This window comes from Eriocheir sinensis, unplaced genomic scaffold (assembly GCF_024679095.1).
Source record: "Eriocheir sinensis breed Jianghai 21 unplaced genomic scaffold, ASM2467909v1 Scaffold760, whole genome shotgun sequence".
Lineage (NCBI taxonomy): Eukaryota > Metazoa > Arthropoda > Malacostraca > Decapoda > Varunidae > Eriocheir > Eriocheir sinensis.
The window spans coordinates 190,790-212,500 of NW_026112121.1; the positions used below are offsets into that span (position 1 = coordinate 190,790).

Sequence of the window (21,711 nt, forward strand, 5' to 3'; positions counted from 1 at the left end):
TGTGGACGATGCTGGTGGTGATGGTGGTTATGATAGGGATAGCGGTGTTGTGGGTGATAGTGATGTTGGTGGTGATGATGGAGGTGGTGGTCGTGGAAGTGGTGGTGGTGGGCGTGCTAATGCCCTTGATGATGTGATAATGATTTCCTCAGGTGGAGGTTGTAGTAATTATCGTGATTTTAATTGAGATAATGATTATGTTAATGGTCTTTTTTTAATATTAATGGAACGTGAAATGTTTGTCGGATGAGTAATTCACCAGAGGGCTAAATCTTGCCTTATTTTCTCTAGAACGTAATATTTATCTAGTTGTTCATTGAGCGGTTTTTTTTTTATTTATTTGTTATTTTAATATTATTTTTTTACAACAAAGGAGACAGCTCAAGGGCACAAAAGGAAACAATATTAAAAAAGCCCGCTACTCGCTGCTCCTAAAAGAATCCAACGAGGTGGCCGAAAGAGGGTCAAAAATGATTAGGAAACGGGATAAAATGCATATCCTTACTTATGTATCACTTTCTTTTATCTTTTTCTGCCTATTTTTCCATTACATTTATTTTCTCTGGTCTCAGTCTGCCTATTTCTCCATTAGTTTTTTTTTTCTTTTATATATATATTCATCCCTTTATTAATTTATCTTTATTTATCTGATGACTTATTTATTGATTATCTTTATTTATCCATTTATATTCGTACAGAAGAAAAAAAGTCAGATTTCCCGAAGCCAGATTTTTCCTTCCTTTCATCCCTTTGTTTTGACCTAATAAGCAGATTACTCGGGATGGGATGATTGATCTGAGACCCTCGACGCCCACTCCTGGCAGCCTCAGAGACGAGCGAGGAGGGAGCGGGAAATGGAGGAAGGGAAAGACTAAAAACACGGGAAGGGCAAAGAGTTGAAAGTGATACCGAGGGAGTGAGATATTATGATGTTAACACGAGGGAAAGGATTTTGATGTATAGATGGGAAGGGAAGAAGGTAAAAGGAAGATGCGAGAGCGAGAGAGAGACGTCACAACTTACCCGTAAATTTCAGAGGATCCGGGTTTTTTTTTTTTTTTTTTTTTCCGTCCTCTAATCATGTTATTTTGCTGATTGCATTGCCAGGGAGCTTCACGTGCGGAGGTGGAAGGTGGGAAGGGGTAATGAGGGGAGGGGGGGCAGGTATAGATGTTAAAGGTGGGAAGAGGGAGGAGGTGGAGGGAGTCCTGAGTGGCACGTGGGCGAGGAGTAGAGGAGAATTTTAGGAGGAGGACGGAGTAGATGAGAGAGGTAAAGGAGGAGGACTGAAGGGAGGTGGGGGTTGTAACAGGAAAGAAGAGGATGGAAATAAGATGGTTGGGGAGGCAGAAGGAGCGTGTAGAAGAAGGGGACTGAGGGAGGAGGGTTGTTAGAGGCGAGGCACGAAATGAATGAGGCAGGACTGGTGATAAGGTGTGGGGGGGGGGGGGGGGGAGGGGGATGTGGTGTAGGAATAGGGAGGGACAGCGGAGAGTTGGCAAGCGTGCGTCGGCGGGTGTCGGGGTGAATGACTCGGCGATTCCCACACCACCGTGAAAACAACAAAAAGTAAAAATGTATATATCGAATTTGATGTCGCTGAAAACAGGACTGAAATAAAATAAATAAATAACAAAAATAAGTAAATAAATAACAAGTAAAAATAAATCAAAACAAATAACAAAAATGAATAACAAATAAAAAAGTAAAGTAAAAATAAATAAAAATAAATAACGAAAATAAATAAATAACAAGACATGCTCATTAACTCGTCTGTATTGTGGGTTATCGTCATGTCATGCACTTTCAGAAAACAATAGACAAAGAAAGTTACAATAAAAAACAATATCAATAACAATAGCAACAACTACTACTGCAATTACTAACTACTACTACTACTACTACTACTACTATTACTATTACTACTACTTCTACTACTACTACTGCGAATAATAATAATAATAAAAATAATAATAATAATAATAATAATAATAATGTCAAGTTGTTATTTTACTTCTATTATTACTAACAACTCCTAACTTACTGACCTATTTACAAATCCCCACGTTTTGTTTGCTATTTTTCGTCTCTTCCTTGCGTGATAACAGTTCAGATCAAAGCAAAATCAAATCTGGAGTAAACAGAGTCTCACTAAGTCGTAAACAGCAGTGCGTCAGTAATGAGCACATCAGCACCATTCATCAAGCCGGCACTGTTACTTAGCGGAGGGATCACCTTGGCAACGCGACTAACGCCTGGCGCCGCGATGGCCTACCTGTTGCCTGCACGTTAATTAAGGTGGTGACGCAGATTAAGACATGAAACTTATCTCAGTCGCCGGGGCAAGATAACGTTAATTAGTGCGGGTTGATGTTACTGCTGATGTTGCGGCTGTTCTTGGTACTACTACTACTACAACTACTACTACTACTACTACTACTCACCCATTCCTGCTACTATTGTTCCTGCTACAGTCGTTGTAATTGAGGGTTGGGGTTGTTGAGAATCTTCATTGTGGTGTTAGTTGTGAAGGTAATTCTCGAAATGCAGTCTTCATACTTTCATTTCTCTCTTCACATTCTCCTCGAAACCCCCCCCCCCCCCCCCACACACACACACACAGAGATGACGAGTGTACTCTTGACCAAGGCGAACAAAGCATTATCTGGACCCCTTCGCCTAAATGTGTTGAGTAAATTTGGAACTCTAGGAAACAGATTAGATTATTACCCACCCTGCCCCTCCTGCGCCCTCGGCCTCCCCTCCCAATCCAATCAGCTGTCCTTTGAGGCTGTGATCAGACCATGCCTCCCACCATCACCCTATTCCTTTCGTCTTCCCCGCCTTACATTCACCCTCCCTTTCCTCACCCATCGCTGCCCACTGCATTTCTCCTCTACAACGATCACTAAGTCTTATTCTCCTCCATCAGACTTTGTTGCTCTCTTCCCCTCCCTCACGACCACACAATATATTTTCTCTTAACCGGCATCTTTTAGTCGTATCTCTCTTCCCTTTCCGCATAACCTTTTCATTACCACAAACGTCTACTTCTCATCAATTTCTTCTTCCGTCTTCTACCGTTCTCTTTTAGTACTATTATTCTTCCCATTTCTCACATCTTCCTCTTCACCGCAACCATCTCTGTCTCACTAACTTCGTTCCCTTCATCTTCATTTCCATCCCCATTACCTCTCAATCCCCTACATCTCTCCATCCCTACTTCTTACATCCCTACACTTTCTTTCCCTTTACCACCAACAAGGCCTCCCCACCCTATCCTCTTACACACTTTCCCCAACACTACAATCCTCTCCTCCCTTCCCCTTTCCCATTACTGCAACCAGCCAGTGCAATTCCTCCCTTTATAAGTACCTATTGTCTACTCACTTCCCCTCCTCTCCCCTTCATTCTGCACCTCCTCCTTGATGTCATCCCTGTCAAAGCCTCATCTTACCCCCTTTGACGATTTCCCTCTCCGTTATTCTCCTCCATCTTCCTCCCTTCCACTCGCTCCCTTCTAAGCCCTTTCCTTTTCCCCTTACAGGTCCATTTGTCACCTATTGGCATGGCTTCATTTATTAATAGCCTATCATAAACCGTTACACATTTTCACGATCAAACCGCCCCTCCACCCTTCGTCTCAACACACCGGGTGATAAGAACATATATTTGGCTTTCATATGAGTTTTCGGCATATCCAGAGGTAGTTTTCTGGCCTTTGTGGTAGTTTAACCTTTCCTCTATGCTATGAACGTGAAAAGACTCATTAGAACACCATTAATCTTCTTTTTGGCCTCTGGTAATAGTTGTGAGAATCCAAAGCGTCTGAGAACACCGACCTGAATACCGACTTGTTCTCTACACCTGTACTCACCTGTCCTGTCCATCCTCCTTCTCACCTGGTATCGCCCCATCCCGGTCCCTTTCTTTATTGTCTCCCCTTGGATTGTCAGATGTCCGTGTGTATTAATAACGGTTCAAAGGTGATGCGCGCACACACACACACACACACACACACACACACACACACACACACACACACACACACACACACACCTGCGGAGGGATGGCCAAGATTAATTTCACTTCGCTTTACTTACCTTCAGAATGTCAGGTTCAAAGGTGCCTGAGAGAGAGTGAGAGAGAGAGAGAGAGAGAGAGAGAGAGAGAGAGAGAGAGAGAGAGAGAGAGAGAGAGAGAGAGAGAGAGAGAGAGAGAGAGATGCAAAACATTCAAAACATTACAATCTCGACCTAACATTCACTTCACTTTCAACACACACACACACACACACACACACACACACACACACACACACACACACACACACACACACACACACAAGTAATCTGCATTAGCATATTGCACAAGGACAGCCTCGTAGCCCTTTGAGAGCTGCCTCCACGACTGTTATAAGCCGCTGTCTCCGCGGCGGAATATTAAAAGAGAAAGGGATTAAAAAATAGTATTTCTGTCCCTCCCTCAAGCGCGGGTCGTCCTCATTCCCTGCTCTTTGCAATTGTATGTCATTCACTCACGTTCGGATTACTTGCTGGACTCGCGGTCACGAACACCCTCCTCGTTTTGATCTTAAAGCTACAATGTGTGTGTGTGTGTGTGTGTGTGTGTATTCCGTTTGTGTTTGATTTGCTTCCGTTTCAGAAGGTTAAAATACAAAATAGGAAGTAGACACGTGAGATACTTTATTTACTGAATTTTGAAAAGGTTAAAATCGAATCATTAATAAAGCTATAACCGGACGATTAATAATAAGTAAGCAGAGATACAGATCATATAGGCAGAGAGGATAAAAACATTGGCTGATTTTTTTTTAATGTATGTTGAACATGACTATTGTTGTGTCAATTGATCTATTTATCCTTTCTGACATGGGATCGCCTGGGCAGGTAGGAAATTTGACTCATGCAAGGCTACCAGGTGAGAGTGTTGGGAAATTATGTGAGCAGAACGGGACTTGTGGAAGCGCACACACACACACACACACACACACACACACACACACACACACACACACACACACACACACACACACACACACACATTTGCACTTACTAGCAGTCCACAAGAAAATAACGCGGTTTTTTTTTTTTTCACAAATACGTCTGAAAAGTTACAAAAAGTTATCCTACGAAGGTCAAAAAAGCTCCCCTCCATCTGATCTGTGCGTCCTCCAACTTCAAGGAAATTCACCGCCTCCCCCTCGGGAATGGTTCTTTTACCACATTTAGTTCATTTTTTTCAAAAAGATGCATCAAACAAGAAAAAAAAAATAGAAGAAAAAATATTGGAAACGCAATTTCATACAAGATCGTGTTTTACTCCAAAAAGATAAGTTTTTTTTCTGTTCAAGCAAGACCGAGAATTAAAGTAGATTTTGACCGAAAATACAAATATTATCTCACGATTAGATATCCACCAATAATTTTCAAGTGATAAAGTCCTCATTAAAATAACATGAAAATTAAACAAGTAAAAACGGACTAAGTAGATGTTTTGATATGTTATATCTCTTGAAATCTTATTTCTCTTCGAAGTGAATGAAATCCTAAGTATTTGCCATGGCTTTCGTACTAAGTCGTTGAGTTGTAACGGGCTTCAAACTGTAAATGTGAAAGATGCCATCCATAACTTGAAACGTATAAGTTAAATCCAAGACATTCACAGTTTCACTTCACTTGAACTATGCGCTGCTGGACCCGAAACGCTTAATGATTGCTGATGGCGTGATAAATACCTGGCATTCCATTCACTTCTGGAAAAGATGAATGCTTTATAGAACAGATATTGCATCAAAACCTGTACTGCATGTAATAAAGAATAATGGATATTAACCGAATTGTTATTTGCATGTTTTTTTTTTTTTTTTTTTTTAACGAGGAATTAGTCGTGTGACAGTTAGTGATGAAATTAAATAAAATATGATTTACTGTCAAACTCATAAGCCTTATTCGGCTTTGCTTATACAACAACTATTATTTTCAGCCAAAAATCATAGACGATCTCGATTAAAACTCCATTTCCAATATTTTCACCTCTATTTTTCCTCCTTCTAGGCACGATAACAATGCTGAACTTATAGTAAAAATTACACTTAGAAAGGATTGGGGTACACCCAAAATGGGGTTCTCAGGTTGTACAGAGGGAAACAGCTTATCTCTACTATGTTACCCTTCAGGAGTATGTGTGCAGTTTTTTTTTACTTTTTTTGTCAAAATGAAAATCTAATTTGACTGTAGCGCGTTCTTGCAAATACACATTCTTACAGTTATTGAGAATTGCTTAGAATGAATATTACTTTACGTATGTGATTACAGGCTCGTAGTATTGTTAACACTTATATCTACAATGATAGAAGTAGTAGTAGTAGTAGTTAGTAGTAGTAGCAGTAGTAGTAGTAGTAGTAGTAGTGGTAGTAGTAAAAAACTGTTATTACGATGGTATCATTACTCATTTTAAATAGTTCTCTAGTTCTGTGTGCTTTGAAATGTTTTCCCACGCCCCAATAAAACGTCTGCAAGAGGTGTGGTAATCTGGGTTTTATGCGCCAAATCCCACCTTATTGGCCTTCCCTGAGGCTTGCGGGAGGCGGAGGACGAGAAGAAGGAAAAAGAAGAAGAAAGAAAAGGAAAAGAAGGAGAAGGAGAATGAGAAGAAGAAGAAGGGAACGTCACTCAATATCAGAAAAAAAACATTGGGTAAAACGTGAAGAGGAGGGAAAGGAAAAAAGAATGGAAAAAGAAAGGGAGAGGAATTGGAAAGGAGAGGGAAGTAAGGGGTTGATGAAGGTTGTCACTTAATCACACTGATCTCCCTCAAAAATATTTACTGCTTCTCTCGGTTTCCCTCGCCACTCAAAAATATTTTCCCTCCAGCTCAGTGGCCTCAAATAACACTCCTCCACCATCATTTCTCCACTTTTTTTCCTCCCGTCTCATGTTTCTGTCGTTCCAGTCCACTATTCTTGTGTCTCCACTCGATTCTCTCCGCTTTCTTTTGCTCCTTCCCACCTTGCTCCGTGTTCCACCTTTTCTCTCTCTTTCTCCACTCATGTTTCCACTATTCTTGCTTCACCATTAGTTGCTTTCCACTTTCTTTTGCTCCCTTGCTTCCACCTTGCGCCCTCCATGTATTCCATCTTTTTTTTAATCTTTCACTCTCCCTGGCCGCTACTCTTTCTGTCTCCACTCTCATGTTTCCGGTTCCATTCCACTGTTCGCCACTAGTTTCTTTACACTTTCTTTTGCTTCCTTCCTTCCACATTGCGTCTCCATGTACGAATTTCAACTTTTTTTCTCTCACTTTCAGGACTTTTCTTTTCTCCTCTCGTGTTTCTTTCGTTCCACTCAACCCTTCCTACTTCTCCACTCGTTTCTTTCCTCTTTCTTTTGCTTCCTTCTTCCACTTTTCGTTTTCGTGTATTCCAACTTTTTTTCTGTTTCACTCTTCCTCCCCACCTCGCTCTCTTACCCTCTTTTTCTTCTCCAGTCTCGTGTTTCCCTCGTTCCATTCCACTGTTCTTACTTCGCCTCTACCTTCTTTCTGTTTTCTTTTGTTTTCTGCTATCCACCTTGCTCTTCATTCCCATTTTTATTTCCTCACCAGTCTCCTGTTTCCGGCGTTACATTCCACTATCCTTCCATCTTCAGCAGTTTCTTTCCACTGCCTTTTGCTTCCTTTCTTCTCTCTGCGTTTCCATGTATTCCAACTTTTTTACTCTCCCAGGCCACTTCGCTCTCCATTCCCACTTTCATTTCCTCACTGCAGTCTTATGTTTCCGTTGTTCCACTTTCATTTGCTTTCTTCTTCCCATCTTGCGGCTTCATGTATTCCACCTCCATGTATGCCACCTCGCCCTCCAGTCTCTTGTATTTTTTTTTTCTTCTTTTCATCTTTCTGCCTCACTCACCCCTTAACCCACCTGTGTACCTCCTTCTTACCTTTTCGATTTGCCTCATTCTTTACTCCTCCTCTCACATCTTCACGGAATATTGCCTCCGTCACTACACAACCACTGCAATACTTTTAAAACCAAGCATCAAACCCTCATATCTATCTACATACCATCCATTTTTTTTAGCATGCATCCCTTACATCCACCTGTCCATGCCACATTCTACTCAGCCATCCACTTCACAGCCACCACTACAACTACAACATTTTTACAGTTATTTTCCACTCGGGTTCCTGCTTCAAACGACGTACAGTTTTCACCTCCTACCTTCTAATATTTTTTTCTTTCCCACATCATATTTTCAGGACGCCTTGAAGCTAAACCGGAATATCTTTTGCCATCTTCATTATGTCTCTGTAGGTGCAGCATGTCTATGGGCCGCTTTCACAGTAGTTTTGTTTGTTTTAATCGCTTCCAATGGCGGCGATCGACGCTATAGTTTTCCACGTGAAACTGGCCTATAGGGTAGTGGCGGCTGCGGGGTTAGCCTAGCCCCGCACCTTGGCACACACTCTCAACACCTCTCGCTTCCTTTGCAGCCGCCACTACCCCATCGGTCAGTTTCACGTGGAAAACTATAGCATCGATCGGCGCCATTGGTAACGATCAAAACAAACAAAACGACTGTGAAAGCGGCCCTATATCCTTCCTCTGACGGCTTACGTTCATTCAAGGGGAGTGTATCAAGACGCCTCAGAAACTTAACTGTAATAATATATTTTTTATCATATGTCTGTATAATGTGCTTAGTTCAGATGGGAAACCGATAACGATAAAGGCAATAGAGTTTCCAGTCCAGATACCCTTACTCTGGTCCTCCTGCAGGGTACTGGCCGTTCGGGTTGGTGTGGTGCAACATCTACGTGACGTGCGACGTGCTGGCGTGCACCTCGAGCATCATGCACATGTGCACCATCTCGCTGGGCCGCTACCTCGGCATCCGCAACCCCCTCAAGACCAGGAGCAGCAGCAAGAAGGTCAGTCGTGCACGCCTCCGTTATTTTCGATGCTTTCTTTTTAATTTATTTTAACTTGCAGGAAACGGGGCTTTATTTCCTTTTTTTTATAGAAATCAATATTCCTTTGTTAGTTAGTTTTTTTTTTACTTTTTATTCACAGCAACTCATCGCTTTTTTTTTTTCTTTTACTGCATTCATTGGTTCTTTGCTTTTTTTTAATTGATTTTATTTTTTAAATCGACTACTTTTTTTTCTGTCCTTGATCCTCCTTGTCAATGAGGGCATTTTGTTTTACCTTATGAATAAAGCAGAACAACATATGTGCATCTGATACCTTCCTTGTAAATGCCACAGAATTATATCCTTCACATGGCTTAGTAACGGTAGCATTATTTATTTCCATCCCTGTAAGCAAGGGAACGAAGCATTTGTTGATGTTATTCCATGTAAAAGTCATGAGTCCAAAGATACAGTGTTTCAAGTTTAGAGATTGCCGTTTTAGTTTCCATGTGTGAAAGTTTAACATGAAAGTGAGTTGATTAATTGTTTGAATCTGTTGAGTCGAAGGAATACACGTTTGTTAGCATGCCAAGGGATGTCAAAGGAATACACTCTCCCTTGTTGGGGCTGAGAGTGTTTGATATGTTGTGCGTGTGTGTGACGAAGGGTGTGGCGTGTTGCAGACGGTGGGCGTGAAGGTGGTGCTGGTGTGGCTGCTGGCGATGCTGGTCACCTCCATGATCACGGTCCTTGGCATCATCGACAGCACCAACATCATGCCGGCTGATTACGTGTGCGCCATCAACAACCAGACCTTCTTCATCTTCGGCTCACTCTGCGCCTTCTACATCCCCATGGTGATAATGGTGATCAGCTACGCCCTAACGGTGCACCTGCTGCGTAAAAAGGCTAAATTCGCTTGCGACGCCCCGGCAGGCAAGGCGCGGACCATGGGCAGGGACAGGTCAGTCCGTAGAAACCACAGGCGCCGCCGCACTCCTTTACTTTCACGCCGCGACCTTCCTACCGCGGAACGTACGCCAACGGCCATACGGCGCACTACGAGTTTTCCAACATCCACAAGTGTGAGCAGGCCACGCAGACGCCGGAATCCATAGCGCGGGAGACCCGGAATTTCAAGCTGAAAGCTCTTCGTCTACAGCTGGTGGGCACAACGTCCTGGCACTTGAGGTTCCTCCCATCAAGGAAGAGAGATGCGCTGGCCGCCAACGCCGTGGCCAATGAGCAAAAGGCCTCCAAGGTCCTCGGTCTTGTGTTCTTCGCGTTCGTCATATGCTGGACGCCTTTCTTCACCCTCAACATTTACTTCGCCGCTTGCCCCGAGTGCGAGGTGTCTGACCATCTGGCCAACGTGTGCCTTTGGCTGGGTTATGTTTCCTCCACTATCAACCCCATCATCTACACCATCTTCAATCGCACCTTCAAGGCCGCCTTCATCAAGATCCTCAGATGTGACTACAACTTCGACCACCGTCACGTGCGATCCCACTCCATGTCAGACAACATGACGGGGGCATACGCGGGTGGACCCACGCCCTCAGCAGTGGCCACACCCTGCTCCATTCGCACCCTGTCAACCTACGTCAAGAGCCCCAGCTACCAGCACGCTCTCACCACCCCCAACCAGGAGGAAGAACATGAGTGCTGACTGCCTAGCCCCCGCCGACCTCCCCGCGGACCTTCCACTCTCCCTCGTCCTAACCCCCGCTCTCACCCTCGTCCTCACCCTCACCCAACGCCCCTCAGCGAGACTAGAGTCTAGCGCACAAAGTAAGTGGGTCTGCGCCGTGAGTCGTGCATAAGATCCTCTCTCCGCCAGGGGACAAGTGCTACACGGCCCTTGGGAGACACAAACAGTGACACTGTTATAACTTGATCCCCGGAAGAGGTGGCGGCGTCTTGGCGGCTGATCCTCGTGCAGGGTAATACTCTTTGTGTTTAAATGTCTTGTGCTGTCGTGCTACTTGAACATACCTGTAATTAACAAATATTAGGTGAGTGACTCAGTGAACCAGTGATATTATGATAAGCAAAACTTTTACCAGACTGATACTTTCACGATGATCTCAGAGCACAGAGAGGGGTGAGGACGAAGACTTTGGCGCCTGTGTGTGTGTGTGTGTGTGTGTGTGTGTGTGTGTGTGTGTGTGTGTGTCACGACGCGGAGCCAAAATAAGTCTTGCAAGATAACTTTGTTGGAGGCGATGAGGATGTTACGTGGCGTCCCCGGAGCTGGGAGGAAGGTTCGTGATTAAGTTAGTGACGGGAGGCGGGAGAGGCAGGCAGCGGGCGGCGGCTTCCCCTTCCTCAAAGCTCAAGGAGCAGCTCGGCTTAAGGAGACTCAGGAACTTCCCCACAGAGAGGGAACTCCTCGTCACCGTCACCCGCAGGAAGAAATACACGAAGACACGGATCGTTTCCACTCCGCTTGTCTTCTTGTCGCCGTTTTGAAGGAATATTTTGATAAATCCGAAATTTGAAAGTTTCTCATGGAGTTTTTACCATGAGTGTGTGAAATTACAAATGAGCCACTGCCTCGTCAATTTATTCACGTCAGTTTATCGTAAGGATTTTTTAGCAACACGGTAAACATTATATTCGTTGTTCCATACTGCACTTAAAACTCTCAGAAGGCAGTGCTGAAGGTTTTCGCCTTTATGTGAACGTAACGGAGAGACAGACAGACAGGCAGTGACGGAGATGGACAGGGCCTGGCGGTGCAGTGAACGGGGCGTCGGGGCTCCTGGCGAACCATATCATTCCACATTGTTTACAAACCATATTTAGTCGTCCCTCCCGCGCCGGTTCCCGTGTTGGATCTCAGGTTCCCCCCAAAAAAAAATACCCCCTCCCCTCCCTGGTACACTCCATGGAAAGCTGAGATGTCGTGGGAGGAGAGGTGACAAGCCATCCTCCCTAACCTCCTCCTTCATGTGTCATTACAAAAGTGACATTTGGACGCATCATCGCCTCCTCCCCTCCCCTCCCTCTCCCTCCCCGCACACCCCAGTTTCCCCCACAGTTCCCCATGATAGGGACTTTTCCCCAACACTTTTGAAGAGCCACCAGCTGTGTGAAGTCATATACAGGTAACTTGTATATATTGTAAATTCATCAAAAGATACTCTAATTCATTGTGAGTATAAGTGTAAATGACTTCCTTTCTCCTCCTCCCACTAAGTATAAATCAATCGTAGCTTAACCGAGGAAAATTTTTAATGTTAACAATGGAAATCAGTGTAAGCTAATCTGAGGTTCCCTGAGTATGTTGTTTGTTTGCGTGAGTGTTTTGTAACGTGCCGCGTGGAGGGTGTAGCGCGGCCGCCGTGGTTAGGGAAGCAACACACCACACACCTTAGTCCTTGTTTATCACCTGTATGACGTCAGTGCTACCGTGTACCTCTCTACTAGATGACCCCAAGTTGTGAGTTCATAGGAAAAAGTAAGATCCTCCCAAAAATTGTACTCGTGACATTTTTCTTTTTCATGGATTCTTGAAACTTTCCTCCCCTTCTTTTTTCGTTCCCTCCCAGTATCTCCCCTCCTTCCTTCCTCTTCTCCACTTCCTGCCATCCACTCTTCCCGCTTCCTCCCTATCAACTTCTATTCCCCTCTTTTTCCTCCTATTGTCCACTCCTCCTTCTCTTCCTCTTCTCTATACTTTCTCCTCTCTATTCTCTTTTTCCTCCTATCGTCCTCTCCTTCCTCTCTTTCTCTTCCTTACTCTCTCCCTTTCCCGTTCTCTTCCCCTCTTTCCTTCCCCTCCTTCCTCTGCCTAACTTGCTTCTCTCTTTTCGCCATCCTCTCCTTCCTCTCCCTCTACTTTCTCCCCTCTTCTCTCCCCTCCTCCCTTCCCTCCTCTCGCCATCCACTCACCCATTCACATACCTATTGCCTCATTTCCCCTCTGGTTCCCTCTTCCCTATCATCCTTCTCTTCCCTCCCCTCTCTCTTCTGTCTCTCTTTTTCCCACCCCACCTCTCTTTTTTTATTCTGCCGGAGACCTTCACTTTTATTTAGATTCTTCCTCTTGTGTTTACAGTTCGTAGTATTTTATTTTTTCTAACAAACGGCTAATTTATCCCTCCTTCATTTGTTTTCGCCCAGAGGCTGTCTCTATTTGCATATATATATTCCCTTTATTTTTCTTTTACACTCCAGATCCTCTTTTGTTTCTTAGTTTATTGCTGTGTTTTCGTGGCCTTCCCTTTCCTTTTTCTCCTTTCCTTTATTCCATCCCCGTTTTACGAGATAAGGTATGGCTATGTCCGCCTTCATTTTTGTTTTCTTCCTTCTCTCCATTTTTATTTTCTTAATCTCCTTTGTTATCGTCGTCTTCCACCTCCTCCTCCTCCTCCTCCTCCTTCTTCTTCTTCTCTTTCTCTTCCTCCTTCTCCTCCTTCTTCTTTTGCTTTTTCTTCTGCTTCTTCTTCTTCTTTTTCTTCTTCTGTTTTTTTTCTTGTTGTTTTCTTCTTCTTCTCCTTCTTCTTTTTGTCTCCTTCTTCTTCTTCTTCTTCTTCTTCTTCTTCTTCTTCTTCTTCTTCTTTTGTTTCCTTTTCTACTTCTTCTTCTTCTTTTTCTTCTTCTTTTTTCTTCCTCCTCCTCCTCCTCCTCCTCATCCTCATCCACGATTCTCGCGCTCTGTAACAAAAATAAACAATTCCCTTCTTCTCGTACAAGTTAATTTATGAATGTGAATCCTCGTACCTACGTATTATACATAGATCGAAGTCGGTAATTTATATTCCTGTACATACCAATAGTATATACTTAACGTTGTACATACAGATATATATATACACACACACATGAAGAAGAAGTATCAAGTAGTATATTATATAGTTACGTACATACAGAGCGGCATTTCAACCTTCTCTTACCTGCCTCAGAAACGGGGGCCACTCGTGTATGTATGTATGTATGTACGTTTATGTGTACGTTTTTTTCGGGGTGTGTATGTAAGTTAGATTTCGTTCCCGTGGAGGTATGTTATGTGTACGTATTCTGTAGGTGTAGGTGTGTATGTATGTATGTTTGTGTATGGAATATGATGGTACACTTGCTTTCCGATCACTGCTTATATATGGTTGTGTGTGTGTGTGTGTGTGTGTGTGTGTGTGTGTGTGTGTGAAACTTCCTTAACGTACGTACACAACTTAAGAAAATTAGCCTTCTTTTAATGACATTTCTCCTCCTCCTCCTCCTCCTCCTCCTCCTCCTCCTCCTCTTGCCTCTACGCCTCTTTTCTTCCTAGTCCTTTTACACTTTTCCGGCCAATTCTCCTCCTCCTCCTCCTCCTCCTCCTCCTCCTCCTCCTCCTCTTCCTGAATAGACTCCTACGTTAAAAAGAAGGTAATCTCGTTATATGCCCAAAGACCTTCTCCTTCCTTCTCCTTTGTTCCTTGTTCTCATCATTATCACCATCACTGTGTCCTTATTTGTATTCTTAGCGTTCTCAGAATCCCCTCCTCTGTTCTCTCTTTCCCTCCAAGTTACTTTCTTTTTTATTCTTAGGTTGTCGTATTTTTAAAAGATGTCTTCATTTTTCTCCTCTGCGTGCCCTTGTACAAAAACACTAATCCAATACGTGATGATGGTGGACTTGGCGATGCATTACTGTGTCATTTCATAAACTGTTGTGATCGATTTGAATCTATGAAAGTATCCCCTCCATATCTGTCGCCTTGGGTTTGTAAGTTTCTCTTTTTTTTTTTTTTTTTTTTTATTCACCTCTCACTTATTTTTCCACATCCTTTCTATCTTTTTTCTTCTCGTCCTCGTCCTCCTCCTCATCATCATCTTTCTCCTCCTCATCCTTACTCTTCTAAAGGGAGAAAGTATGTAAACTAAATAACTGTGTCTAGAAGTGAATGAATGAATGAAGATACTTATTTTTGTTATGTAATTCACACACCACCCCATGTATAAGCCGTGATGGATCGTCTTTGAACACACACACACACACACACACACACACACACACACACACACACACACACACACACTGTAACAGCTCACAACTCATACACAAAAAAGAGTGTTATGGTCTGTATTACGGGAACTTGTATATGATGATAGGATCGAATTTATTACCGTAGAGGAAGGGAAGGTTAAGGATGACAGCGGGTGGATGAGGGATATGGTAGGGATTTTTGAGGTGGATGTTAGTGGACCGTGGATGTTACCTTGATTCATCCACTCACTCATTAACCCACCCGTCCACCCAAGGATTACATACTATAAGGATAGCTCACTGAAACGTCATCGATGAACTCATGACTGCAGTATGTCATCTGGTTCACTCTCACCCGGCTCTCACGGTATAAAATGTACTAGAAAATCCTTATTTATTCTTATTCATGGTCAGATTTTGCGCTTTTTTGACTGCTAAGGATAAGTAATTAAATTAGGCAGCTGTTGTGCTGGCTAATAGTATACAACAATATAAATAATGCGAGAAACGTGGTAAACAAGCTGCAGAAATATTGTTCTGTCTACCATCGATGCTTATGTTTTCTTAATTTTTATTAACATTAGTTTTCTATAACTTAATTTTTATGGGTAACTAATCCAGTCATATAATGAGTAATTTTTTTTTTATGCATACATATAAATTGTATAATATTTACACAAATTTTAAACTAAATGAATTTACCTTTACCAAACTTTCACTATAGAGCTTTATTGGCTTTTCTTTAATGTTATCACTTTCTTGGAAAATGTTTGCACCTCACCCGCTCAGACAGCACCTTCACTTTATCTTTTCGTTTGCAGGCTAAAATCCACTTCTTCAGTGTGTGTTAGTCTCTAGGAAACCTAATGAACTTAACACCTTGACGACTTTCCTCAGCTGAGCCACTGTAACACCCATATACACAACAAATCACCATTTTCACTGAGCACGCTACGGTGAGAACATTGTGAAGCGAACCAGTTTGCCGCCGAGCACCATTTGTTTACATGTGTGACGTCATCCGCGGTGCATTGTGGGTAAAACAAAAGCTTAGTGAGCTATCCTTATAGTATATAATCCTTGCGTCCATCTACTCACCCACCTAATCACTCACCCACCTTCTCATCCACACCACGCCCGCACCTTGCCACTGCCTACTTCGCCTCCTCCAATCCTTCACTTTCTCCCGTCTGACCAAGAAACAGGAATCATTGTTTCTCCCCGACACTCACACAAAGGTTGTAGTCAGTGGTTACCTTTTCATGGCCAATGCAATCATGTACATAGTGTCCTCTCTCGCCTCCTTCCCTTCTGCCCATCGCTGTGTATTTGTCATTAGAGAGAGAGAGAGAGAGAGAGAGAGAGAGAGAGAGAGTACAAATCATTAAAAGGCCCAGCTTCTTGCATTTGGGTATAAGAGTAAAACAGGCAATTATTATAAAAAATGGACATTTGAAACGGCATTCCTCAGCGAGCGTATTAAAATCAATGATCCTATAGTACTAAGAATACAGGGCGGTGACTCGTGGTTTTAATAAATATGATGAGTTTCGAGACATTTAGGGCGGTTTTATAAGACTCTTTTGCTTCTCACATCAGCTATTTCTAAAGGTCAAAGAGGGGATCAATTGAGATCTAATGAGTGTTTTTTTCTGTTCATGGTACAGAAGAAGGGTCAAACTACCACCAGGGCCATAAAACTATCCCTGGATATGCCATGAACTCCTACGAAAGCCTTGTAAAATGTATGTTTCTCAGGTTCATGGTACAGAGGAAGGGTCAAACTACTACAGGGCCATAAAACTATCCCTGGATATGCCATGAACTCCTACGAAAGCCTTGTAAAATGTATGTTTCTCAGGTTCATGGTACAGAGGAAGGGTCAAACTACCACCAGGGCCATAAAACTATCCCTGGATATGCCATGAACTCCTACGAAAGCCTTGTAAAATGTATGTTTCTCAGGTTCATGGTACAGAGGAAGGGTCAAACTACCAACAGGGCCATAAAACTATCCCTGGATATGCCATGAACTCCTACGAAAGCCTTGTAAAATGTATGTTTCTCAGGTTCATGGTACAGAGGAAGGGTCAAACTACCACCAGGGCCATAAAACTATCCCTGGATATGCCATGAACTCCTACGAAAGCCTTGTAAAATGTATGTTTCTCAGGTTCATGGTACAGAGGAAGGGTCAAACTACTACCAGGGCCATAAAACTATCCCTGGAAATGCCCCAAACACTTACGATACCCTTGTCAAATATGTGAACTTGGGCGACGAAATTTTTAGTAATACGACCCTTAAAGTCCCACCAAATAAATAATCGCTACAGCCTCACTCGGACGCGCGGCAAAGAGATTTGGTTACGTTATTAATTAAACTGATCCGCCGGAAGAGTACCGAGGCGTTGGATTAATCAGTCTGACACATGCAGCGACGAGGAGGGTAGACTGCGTTAATGGAGGAGAGAGAGAGAGAGAGAGAGAGAGAGAGAGAGAGAGAGAGAGAGAGATTTATCAAGGTATGGCAGTGCAGGTTCCTACAAAGTGAGTAAAAACAGGTTTAAAGAGGTGTGTGTGTGTGAGAGAGAGAGAGAGAGAGAGAGAGAGAGAGAGAGAGAGAGAGAGAGAGAGAGAGAGAGAGAGAGAGAGAGAGAGAGAGAGAGAGAGAGAGAGAGAGAGAGAGAGAGAGAGCGGCTTCACAGGGGGATTTTTTTTCCTTTTTTTTTTTTTTTCCAATGCTATAATATAGTACCATAGTATACAGAGCACACTTTAGACTTTATTTACTCTGGGCTGTTGCCGCCCAGCACTCACCACCCGAGTTGGCGTGTTAACGAGATGCGACATGGGCAGCTGGCCGAAGATCTCCGTTATGCCAAATATAAGCAAAAAACAATATGTATAATTTTTTTGTGATGCTCAGCAGTTTATCTTACTTACTTCACTACGCAACATAATTCATTCGTTGGCCTTACTCAAAGCGCCTAACTTTCTATATGATGAAGTAAACTTAATTTTAGTGAAAGTTTTCATGCCGAGTGGATTTTGTTGCGAAATTCACCGTGATCCACTTTAAGTTTTCCTCGTGTCCCTGAATCACTTAATTATGCTGGTTTAAGCGTCTCGTCTCTTGTAGAAAGTTGTATTTGGAGACTTTCAAATACCAAGGAACAAAATCACCAAGGTAGGTCATGAACAGCGAGGGTATGCTTTTTTTTTTTTTTATTTTTTTTTTTTTTTATTCTTAAGAATCTCACACCGATTAAGCTACCATGTGTTCCTCCTGCCACGTCTAACTGACTATGTATTACTTATGTCTCTGAACTCATAAAAGGAATCTCGATCTGAATTAACGCTCAAAGAAGCACGCGGAGCTCCAGCGAAGGCTTGGTCCTGTGGGCTGAAATGTTGCCTCCCGCGGTTGGACATGACGAGAACAGCAATTCATGTGTGTTCCCCCTAAACTCCACCTGTTTATATATGCTCGCCGGCTGCAAAATTAACCACGATATGGCTCGGGTGTAGCCACCTTTAATACGTTTTGGAGTTACTAAGGAACAGGCGGGTATGTTCCTACAAGAGAGAGAGAGAGAGAGAGAGAGAGAGAGAGAGAGAGAGAGAGAGAGAGAGAGGTAACCTAGGGATCATTTCCTGTAATTCATCGTTCACACCACATTAGACAATACTCAGTGTAACAAATCTTTACGTTCTGCCACCCCACCCCCCTCTGCCCCTCCCACCCTTCCCTCTACCCCACCCACTCTAACCCTTAAGGAAGTTGTATACGTAGCGCAGGTAATTCCCTTCCCCCTTTACGTGTTTCCTACATGTTCCGGCGCCGAGGTGTGTCGTGGCGCCGCCGACCCGCCGACTGTACCATTTTTTTGTAATAAAGAAACTATGATCACGTTGTATTATGCTCATTACCGAACCTTCTGACAGGTAAGGTGGGCATTAGGCACATTAGTAAATCCTTAAATATTCAACAGCTATTTTTTTTATATAATTAATCACTAAGTACATTTATGCACGTTGCAACATGTACCCATTGAGAACATTGACAAGTATTTTTTATCAGGTAACATTGATTCCTAACAAACAGGAACTCGTAAAGCGTATGGACATGTTTTCAAGTAGTAGACAAGCACATTAACAAACATATTAACAGCTAACCATTCAGCACATCAACACACACTGTAGCAAGGAGCTATTAACCACACAAACAAAACTTATATTTCACATCTAAACTTTTTTTATGCATGCAGCCATTTACCGTGCCTTTTAAGTATTTGGAAAAGTAAAACACGATATACTCTTTGTGTGTTTGGTAAGTACATAATTATAATACACATGGATACAGTGGGTGTTCGTACATTTTAAAGAACGTAATAAAACACAGTAACATGCGTGATTTTTTACATGTATCTTTTTCTTGGTAACATAGAGACCATGTATACATACACATCAGTACACAACTGCAGCACACTCGATCCCAATGTACTCATTTTATCAAAACCACAAAGCAATACACACTTGGCAGGCTATACAATAACTGTACATGATTCCACTACTTACATAAAAATAGCACAGGTACCACGCACTCTATCAGCACCTGGAGATGCGAGGCTTCAGATTAAGCTTCAGTCTGCATCAACGTGACCTTCAGGTAGTGAGAAAGACACCAGGTAAGTAGTCAGCTCAGGTGAGTGGTGCATCATCTGATATGTGTGTGTGTGTGTGTGTGTGTGTGTGTGTGTGTGTGTGTGTGTGTGTGTGTGTGTGTGATGTACTGGTAAATCCATCCCTCACAGCAGTTTTATGGCCACTTACAATGTGTGTGTGTTGGTGTATATATACTGTTTTGGTGAAGTGTACAGATATATTTGTTCTTGTTTTCTCTACGAAGGTATTAATTTTGTTTTAAACTAGTTTGTCATTCTACTATTTCTGATTTAATTTATTGAGCACCTCACATGATAAGGCATCAGTGTTTGTGTCCCATGGTCTTTTTAAATCCCTCAGGAGGTTTAATTCTTGTCCTGTTTCCTCATTTCCCCCTCTTCCACTTTGTCCCCTGTGACAATGGAGGATGAAGTGTCATCATTATCCTGGGGGAAGTTGGTTGGAGCACCAGAGATGGTGGTAGTGTTGATGGAATATATTGGTTGTGTAGATGATGGTTGTGTATGTGGAGATGGTGGATTCAAGGCTGAAGATGTGGCTTGTAAGGCTGGGTAAGGTGAGTTTGCATACATGGATGAGTGACCTGAATAAAGGAATGACATTGAGGGTGATTTTCTGAGTGGACATGTAAATAGAGGTGGTTACGGATGGAAAGGAAATGATGGTGATGGCTGTGATGGTTTGGTAGTAGCTAGAGGAGGCAGTTGAGGCCATGAGGCTGGTGCTGCTGGCTGTGACACTGACAGGAAAATATTGCATAGTTTAACCAAACAACACATTCATGAATGATCATAAACACTAATGAATTTCCTAATCTTCTATATGGGCATCTTAAAATAAATACAAAAATATAATGATAATGAAAATGTATTCAGGAACCAACTTGTTTTCAGATGACAGCACATGAACTTTCAGTGGTACATCTTGAGGTCTGACATTCAGTAGGAAAAGAATAAAAAATGAAGAGCCATTAAACTAAACCAATATTCAAAGAAGTGTAACTAACTGTTGCCTCATCTGTTATCTTCTATCGTTATTTATGAAAATCTTTTTTGAGCCTATTTCTGTATGTTACCCAGAAGTGACAGAGGCAGAGGTCTATACTAGCCCCTCATTTGCATTAAAAAGCCTCTTATTTTATGTCCTCTTTTTTCTAGGTAATTCCTTTAGTGCTTTGTAGGTCTTCCAGTAATCACTTCTAATGTCTTGATTATTCTATTTATACTCTCAATATCACCCTATATCATTTAAAATAATACAACCAGAAACATCAAGGATAGTATGAGTAACTTTTAACCCTTTGACTGGATTTCCTACAAGAAGACATCACCATGCTATAGGAATGGAGCAAAAAGTGGCTGCAACAATTCATTGGGTAGGCGGTGGCCGAAGTGATAGCGTACTGGACCCACATTCGCCGCGTGATGGACGACGCGGGATCAAGTCGGTCTGTCGACGAGGACTGGCGTCTCTGAATGGATGTATGAAGGCGGGAGAATGAGAGAGTAACCAGTGTAGGTGATAGCGGGGCATATAAAGATGATATGGTTGGGTTTTGTGGTGACGGAAGGGAGGTTCGAAAGGAGTATGGCTCAAGATTTAATGAAAAAAAAAATGTGGGACAATTACAAAATGAGGAGGAATAAGTAATACAGAGGAGGATTGGAGCAAAGCAAAACGAAAGATTGAAGAGGGAAAACGATGAGGACAGAAAAAAATGGTGGAGGTGACGGAATATTGTGAATTACCCTGGCTACGTGTGGCGTACACGCGGGATTCCGTCATATACTTGCGAACTGCGTATGTGTTTCAGGTCTATTTTGCCATCTTCATCCGGCGACGGGTTGTGTGTGGGGGCAACGTACGGCTGCGTGTGACCTGCGGATGCAGTGCTTGTTTCATAGGCCGGGTACACACACGCGAACAGAAAATTGTAACGTAACTCCGTCGTGTATACAAAAATGATGGTGTGGGCGGGGCCTCATAACACAACTGCGTATCACCAGAGCGAACATAATTATGTGCTATGTGTCGGGATTCGCTCCCGACCCGCCTATTGTCGGTTTTTACGCGTCGCATCAAGGGATGTTACACGGTGAGGTCATGCAGCGTGCG

At 42.8% G+C, this 21,711-nt stretch overlaps 1 pseudogene; it reads left to right on the plus strand.

Annotated features, from left to right (window-relative positions):
* The window catches only part of LOC126994257 (alpha-1A adrenergic receptor-like), a 100,352-nt pseudogene extending 85,522 nt beyond the window's left edge, over positions 1–14,830 (plus strand).
* Positions 14,831–21,711: the final 6,881 nt, after the last annotated feature.